This window comes from Aegilops tauschii, chromosome 7, assembly GCF_002575655.3.
Source record: "Aegilops tauschii subsp. strangulata cultivar AL8/78 chromosome 7, Aet v6.0, whole genome shotgun sequence".
NCBI classification, from domain to species: Eukaryota; Viridiplantae; Streptophyta; class Magnoliopsida; order Poales; family Poaceae; genus Aegilops; species Aegilops tauschii.
The window spans coordinates 576781657-576787940 of NC_053041.3; the positions used below are offsets into that span (position 1 = coordinate 576781657).

Below are 6284 nucleotides of genomic sequence, written 5' to 3' on the forward strand. Positions count from 1 at the left end.
CGGTATATAACTGTTCCACCAAGGTGTAGACAGCCTTCAACCTTTTGCGCATGTCTGTGCCAAGATGAGTAACACGGCTACCTGCAAAGGATCAAGTTATTGTTAAACCGGAAGTTTTCATAACTGGCGTTTGTTACAAATTTGTGAAGAGATTGTTACCAAAGATGGTAGAGGTCATGGCATCAATCTGCCGCTTCAAGCTGGTCAGCTCTTCTGACACCAGTTTAAGGGCATTTTCCGCGTCTTCTGCCCGTTTTAACAAAGTGGCTTTTTCGGTTTCCCAATCTGCCTGTTCACCTTTAAAATACTCCTTCAGTTGTTCCATGGTTGTTAAAGCAGTGGTCAGCTCGCTTTTAAGTTTGCAAGTTTCATCTTGCTGGGACTTGATGTTTCCTTGGAGATCAGTGATTTGGGAGTCCTTTTTGGTCAGCTCAGCCTGCGAAGGACAGTTAATGAGTTCGTTTTACAACACTGAAGTCCCAAGCACATAACAAGTTATTTACTTGGCACTTGGGGGCTAATGCGGATTGCTTCTTATCAACTGTTGATTTAAAGTCCCAAGCACATAACAAGTTATCTACTTGACACTTGGGGGCTAATGCGTATTTGCTCAGATTTGGATGGATTATCATAATCACAAGTGGTGAAAGCAGTATGATATACCGGTTCATTCTAAAACTATAAACCGGTCCATGGGGGCTACACTGGCAAAATTCAAACATTGATTCTATTACAAGACCCGGTTCATATCAACGTTATGAACCGGCCCTTGGGGGCTACTTGAGTTGATAGTTTCAATCAGTTATAACAAAGGAATATTTATGCAAAAGGGAAGTGATATTTACCTCATATCGTTCCTTCATCAGACCTACTAAGCCGGCTTCATAGTCGCGGCTTGTATATAGGCGGTCCAAAAAACCAGAATGAAGGTCTTGAGCGCTGAGGTTGGCATAGCTTGATAACTCAGATTTCCATTTTCCCTTGTCCATAGCAGAAATTTCTTCTTTGGCGCTATGCTTCGATAAAGCGACAGGACGACCAGCGGAGCTGAAACCAATGCCAGTTACGACAACATCGTCGTCCGTAGTTTTGGCAGGGCTTGGCGGTTTATCAGACGCTTTAGCCGGGCTCGGCGGATCAATAGTCGGTCTTGGTGGATCAGCTGACTGGCCAGTTGGATTTGTTTCCACCGGTTCAACAAACGCGTCGGTTGTTTGAGGTTCCGGATCATCAAGAACAGTGTTAGCCTCCGGATCAATAGCCTCTAGGGTTTTCTCCGGTTCAGTGGCCGGTTCATGATCGATCGGTTTATTTAATTTAGCCTTTTTGCTTGGTCTAGCTTTGGCACTGGAGAGAGCAGGCACGGAGATCAGTATGATAAAATAATACAAAACCAAAAAAGTTAAAGTGTGTTATGCTTACCCAGGGACGGTTTTCAGAGGAGGAAGTTGCATTGCTGACGACTCGCCGGATGATGAATGGGAAGTTCCCTGATAATTTGAGTCAGACGGATTAAGAGGATATCGGAAGTAACCCGCCTTAGGGTAAAGGGTGTCAGGAATATAAGCAACCTCTTGGCGATGTTTGCGAACTGGAGAATTTGGTAAACCGGATGAGGTCACCACTTGGCCACTATGCTGTGTTGTGCGCACTACAAGAAAATCTGCATGTAGAGACGTCAAATTCCATCGCTAGAGACTTGGTATTTCATCCCTAGGCAACTGTAGAGTCGATTTGGTAAAGCGTCCTTGGAGCGTCTTCCCATGGACCGTCTCAAAACCGGTAGACACGCTTGCTAAGCATGTATACAAGACATGGGACGTTTTATTGAGACGTTAAAGTCGTCACTATACATGTCGAGACGTTAGTTAGACACGCTCAAAGCACGTCTCCACGGGAGTAGAGGTTTCATCATGGACCCGATGCTTATACACGCTATGTAGAGACGTTGTATTCGTTTCTAAATATACATAAGTTTTTCTGTAGCTATGAATTATTTTACATTAAATAATAGTTGGTTTATTTTTACTTTATATTTCATCATTTCTAATTCGATTACTTTATCAAATGTCATTATATGAAAACCTTGCTTCACATCACCAATTCCATTCGCACAGGCATCCTCACTAGAAAATCCAGTGGACTAATTAGTACGAACAAATACATGTATTAAAAGTGTGCGGAGTTCACAACTGAATCAAATCAGACATTCATATGAAAGATACAAATAAATAAGAAATATCCTACAAACTAGAACCAAGTTTTCCTATGAAGCTAAAATCTATACATAATTCATTATATTTGTTCATTTAAAAATTAATCCATCTGCAGCTGCTCCTGGATCCTGCAATGCAGTGCTCTAAAGCCTTAGCTTTCCTGAAAAGAAAGGAAACAAAGAAAAGTTTACATGAACATAAGCTTTTGGACTAGTGCACAATGAAATGTTCTTTGATGAATTGTAAGAGATGTACCATACTAGTGTTTTCTGGTTGTGTTGGAGTAGGAATGTTTTTGTAGTGTTGTTGGAGCGATTGGCTCGGGTATTTTTGACCTAAAAATTTACAAAGATTCTTCATAAATTATATAACTTAATGGACATTGGAGCATACCCGATGCTTGTATGGAAGTGGACTTACATGTGATTGAGGCCAAGCAATAACATAATCAATAGTATCCCTTACTATCTGGATTGGATACTTTTCATACAATCTAATAAGTCTCTCATCGTCAAGATTTGAAATGCTGTGATGAACAGAAACACCAACATATTGCTCTCCAAGCATGCTTCCTCAAACCACATATGTGATATGTTTATTCACTAAAGTTCCTCTGGCCATGACTTCACTTGTGTTTGTCGAGATCTTAGAAAACAATTACTTCAATCTTTTCCCTATTATTTCAAGAAAAATCGCACTAATTTCAGTAAGAATATGCATGAATGGACACATTAATCAGGGAATATAATTGACAGGCCTTTATCATGTATAACAAATGCACTAAATCGTCAACCTTATTATGTACATATTGATTCTATTTGGTTCCTAGTTGTACCATATACACTTCTAAACTGAACTCTTTTCTTTGTCAGCTCCAGGATTTTACATAGTCCTCATCAGTGATATTATTACCATGACAAAGAGGCGAACTCATCTTATCATGTACTACAGATTTCCATGATTATCTCATTTTGTTGCATTAGGGTCACTTGCTACTACTGCTGCTACTAGTTCATGAGTACCATTTATTATTTTGTGAAACTAGTATTAGCAGTTCTTTGAAAATAAATAGTATTAGCACATGTATTACCAAAATCTTGGAAATAATTATTTCCATGATGATATCATGTTGCTTGTAAAAAAACAGCAGCAGGCAAAATACCCTACTTGTACTAAACAGGACACTACGTTTCTTCTGATATGTGGTTTGAGTATACCTGGCTAGTGAACTGCTCGTCTTGGTATGGTTGATTCTGCACCTTGATTAGCCCTATCAAACTTTTCAATGCGTGCCTCTACAGTTGAGGTTCCTTTCGGTTGTAAGTAAACTTGTACAAAATAAAGGCATTGTTTAACAACGAAGCAGAAATTTATGTACAAGCAGACATTGTTTGATACCTTAGCAATGATGTGTTCATGTCGTAAAGACGATCTGGTGTAACCCTCTTTGGTTCTCGCACAATTGCTAGGATGCAATTCCTGCAACTTATGATGAACAATTGTTTTTAAGTATTAGAAAAAACTAGCGCTAACTTACTAGTGAAGAAACTATTGCATCAGCTGCATAACATTCTGTGGAGCATCCACATTGTCAGGCGCTTCTACATGTGGTAGGTTACTGCCAACAACTCTTCTGCTAAACCTGAAACAAGAACACGATAATAATATATTAATACCCACACTTTATCTTCGGAGAAAGAGATGTTGATATACCAACTTCATCACTTCCCACGGCTACAATATTATTTCTCCATTTCTGTCCAGAGAATTTTTGCTTCATGAACAAATGCATCGTACTCAGCTCATTTGTAGTCTTTTACATTATACTTGATATTATATCTTGGCCAAAACAATGATAAAATCATAAATTAATTGACAAGATAATGAAGGGAAAGTGTGTATATAAGCATATGTCAAGGTCATGCATTGCACTGCATTATCTATATAAACAACTAAACCATGTGAGATGGAATAGGAAAATAACTGTAAGTGGCAGAAAACTGCATACATACAGCTTGAGTCATGTTCTTACTAGCATGCAAGGAATGTAGAGCGACCACATAGAATGTCTCCATTTCTCCAACATTACCTATACTACGCAATAAAAAACAAAAGAAATTTGACCTTTTGTTTTCTTAGCTAATAGTACTAACAATCAGGGATTGTCGTCTCTTTGTAGGTTCAAGCCAAATGGCTTATTTTATATGTTCCACAACAAATTCAGTTTTCTTAATGACCAGTTAAGGGTCTTTGGCTATTATAAATACCCATCAGTCTTTCAGATATGATCTAGGTGTTTGAAAACACAATTATACAGAGAAGGGTCTAGATATAGTAAAAGGATAAGGTGCGTACAGTAAAGGAATTTCGGGATTATTACAGACTGCTACAATTTGAGGCGAGGCCGGACAAAAAGAGCTCCACAGGCCACAGCCACGTGATTTTTCTTTTCGAGGAATGAGTGCTACACGAGGCTGCTGTAGTGCTGCATGCTTGCTCTGTATCTTCATTGTTGCTCTATATAGGGTCTGCTGCGTGCTATGCGAGACTAGGCTTCTTAGAATATATTTTTCCCTCTAATCCTGGGCGGGCCAGGGCCAGCTTGGCCTTGCCGTAGCTCCGCCAGTGATTACAGTATATATCAGGGTTAGAGGTACTGAGGTTGTATGATTGAATTTGTTGTATAGTGAAAAAATGGTTCGCCGGAGTGGTCGGCATGTCTGCGTGCACCTGTTGCTTGAACTATGTTTAGGGTTTACTACCATCTATTTCAGTTGTGAGAGGATCACAGAAACAAAACGTGTTGGGTGAAAATATGGATGTACAAATTGCTTATTTTGTTGTACAAGTTAACTAAAACCATAATATCTCTGCAATGTGTGTGGCTCTTGGCTATATACTAGCTTTTCATCTGACTGCAACTTGTTGACCATTTAGTTCAGTAGTTTCTTGTGCAGAAAAAATGCCATCTCACTGTCACATAACACATTACTAGTGTGTCACTGTCAAATTACTAGTCATGCATGATTACCATTTAGCAATGTCACTGCCAATCCACCTTTGATCCCTTCTGTAACCGAACAGCCTGGTGAATGGGAAGATTATACAAGGATTGGAAACTGAAACCCCATGGGGAATAGAGTCGCAGGAGGGGTTAATCTGAAACCGTAGGTGTTGATTCGGGGAATCAAACCCCAAGAACCGAACATGCCCTAAATGAAGGAGGCTACTTTCACCGATTTAATGCTAAAATTATAGAGGAGATAGGATTCAAGGAATCACCTGCTTGACAGGGCGGACGTCTGAAGATATTGGACGGTGCCGAGAGCTGCCTGTGGACGGTTTAGCGACACAACACGCGGCGGAGCTTCTGGCAGAGGATGACCTCGGCATGGATGCAACTTGGTGACGGTGACGATGACGTCCGTGAGGAGCGCGGCTTGTCGACGGCGAGGAAGTCGCAAGCCGACGGGGCTCCAACTGGCAAGATCGTTGGCGGAGGAGAAAAGGAAGTCACCGGCGGAGGCCGGAGCTCGTGGCGGAGGTTAGCACTTGGGTGAGGCTGCATCCACGCCGTATGTGGGAATGGGCGGCGCACAGGATGGGCAGGTGCCGGCGTAGATTGGAACCGATCCGGAGGTGGGGAGATGGCGGCGTGGGGTGGGGAAAATACGCGGAAGGATTACTTGGAGCGAAAATAATCCAGCAGAAACGCTGGAAGCCCTAGGCGGTGAACAAAAAAAATAGGAACCCCAATTTGATAAAGCAAAAAATAGTTTGCGTGCACAATTTTTTTAGTATTTTTAAAATAATTAAAACAAATGGTAATACAAGCCCCTAATATCTGTTTGATCGAGAATAAATAGTATATTCCCTCCATGAAAAATATAGTATAAGACGTTCAAACTCTACTCTCGTTCAGATGCATGTAGATGCATTTTAGTATATTTGTTCACTCACTTAAGTACATATGCACTTCATAATGAAATATCTAAAATGACTTATATTTGTGTATGGAGGGAATAATTTTGAGGAGATTCACCGGCGGTGGGCAGCCAAAGCCACCCA

General features: G+C 40.7%; 1 long non-coding RNA gene across 1 annotated transcript; it reads right to left on the minus strand.

The window, feature by feature from the left end:
* Positions 1-2123: 2123 nt before the first annotated feature.
* LOC141026442 (uncharacterized) lies at positions 2124-5812 on the minus strand. Its single transcript, XR_012188584.1, has 6 exons — positions 5499-5812; positions 3615-3858; positions 3434-3511; positions 2637-2890; positions 2472-2551; positions 2124-2376 (listed from the first exon to the last, which is right to left on the minus strand). It is a non-coding gene; the product is annotated as an uncharacterized lncRNA (long non-coding RNA).
* Between the last annotated feature and the right edge of the window lie 472 nt (positions 5813-6284).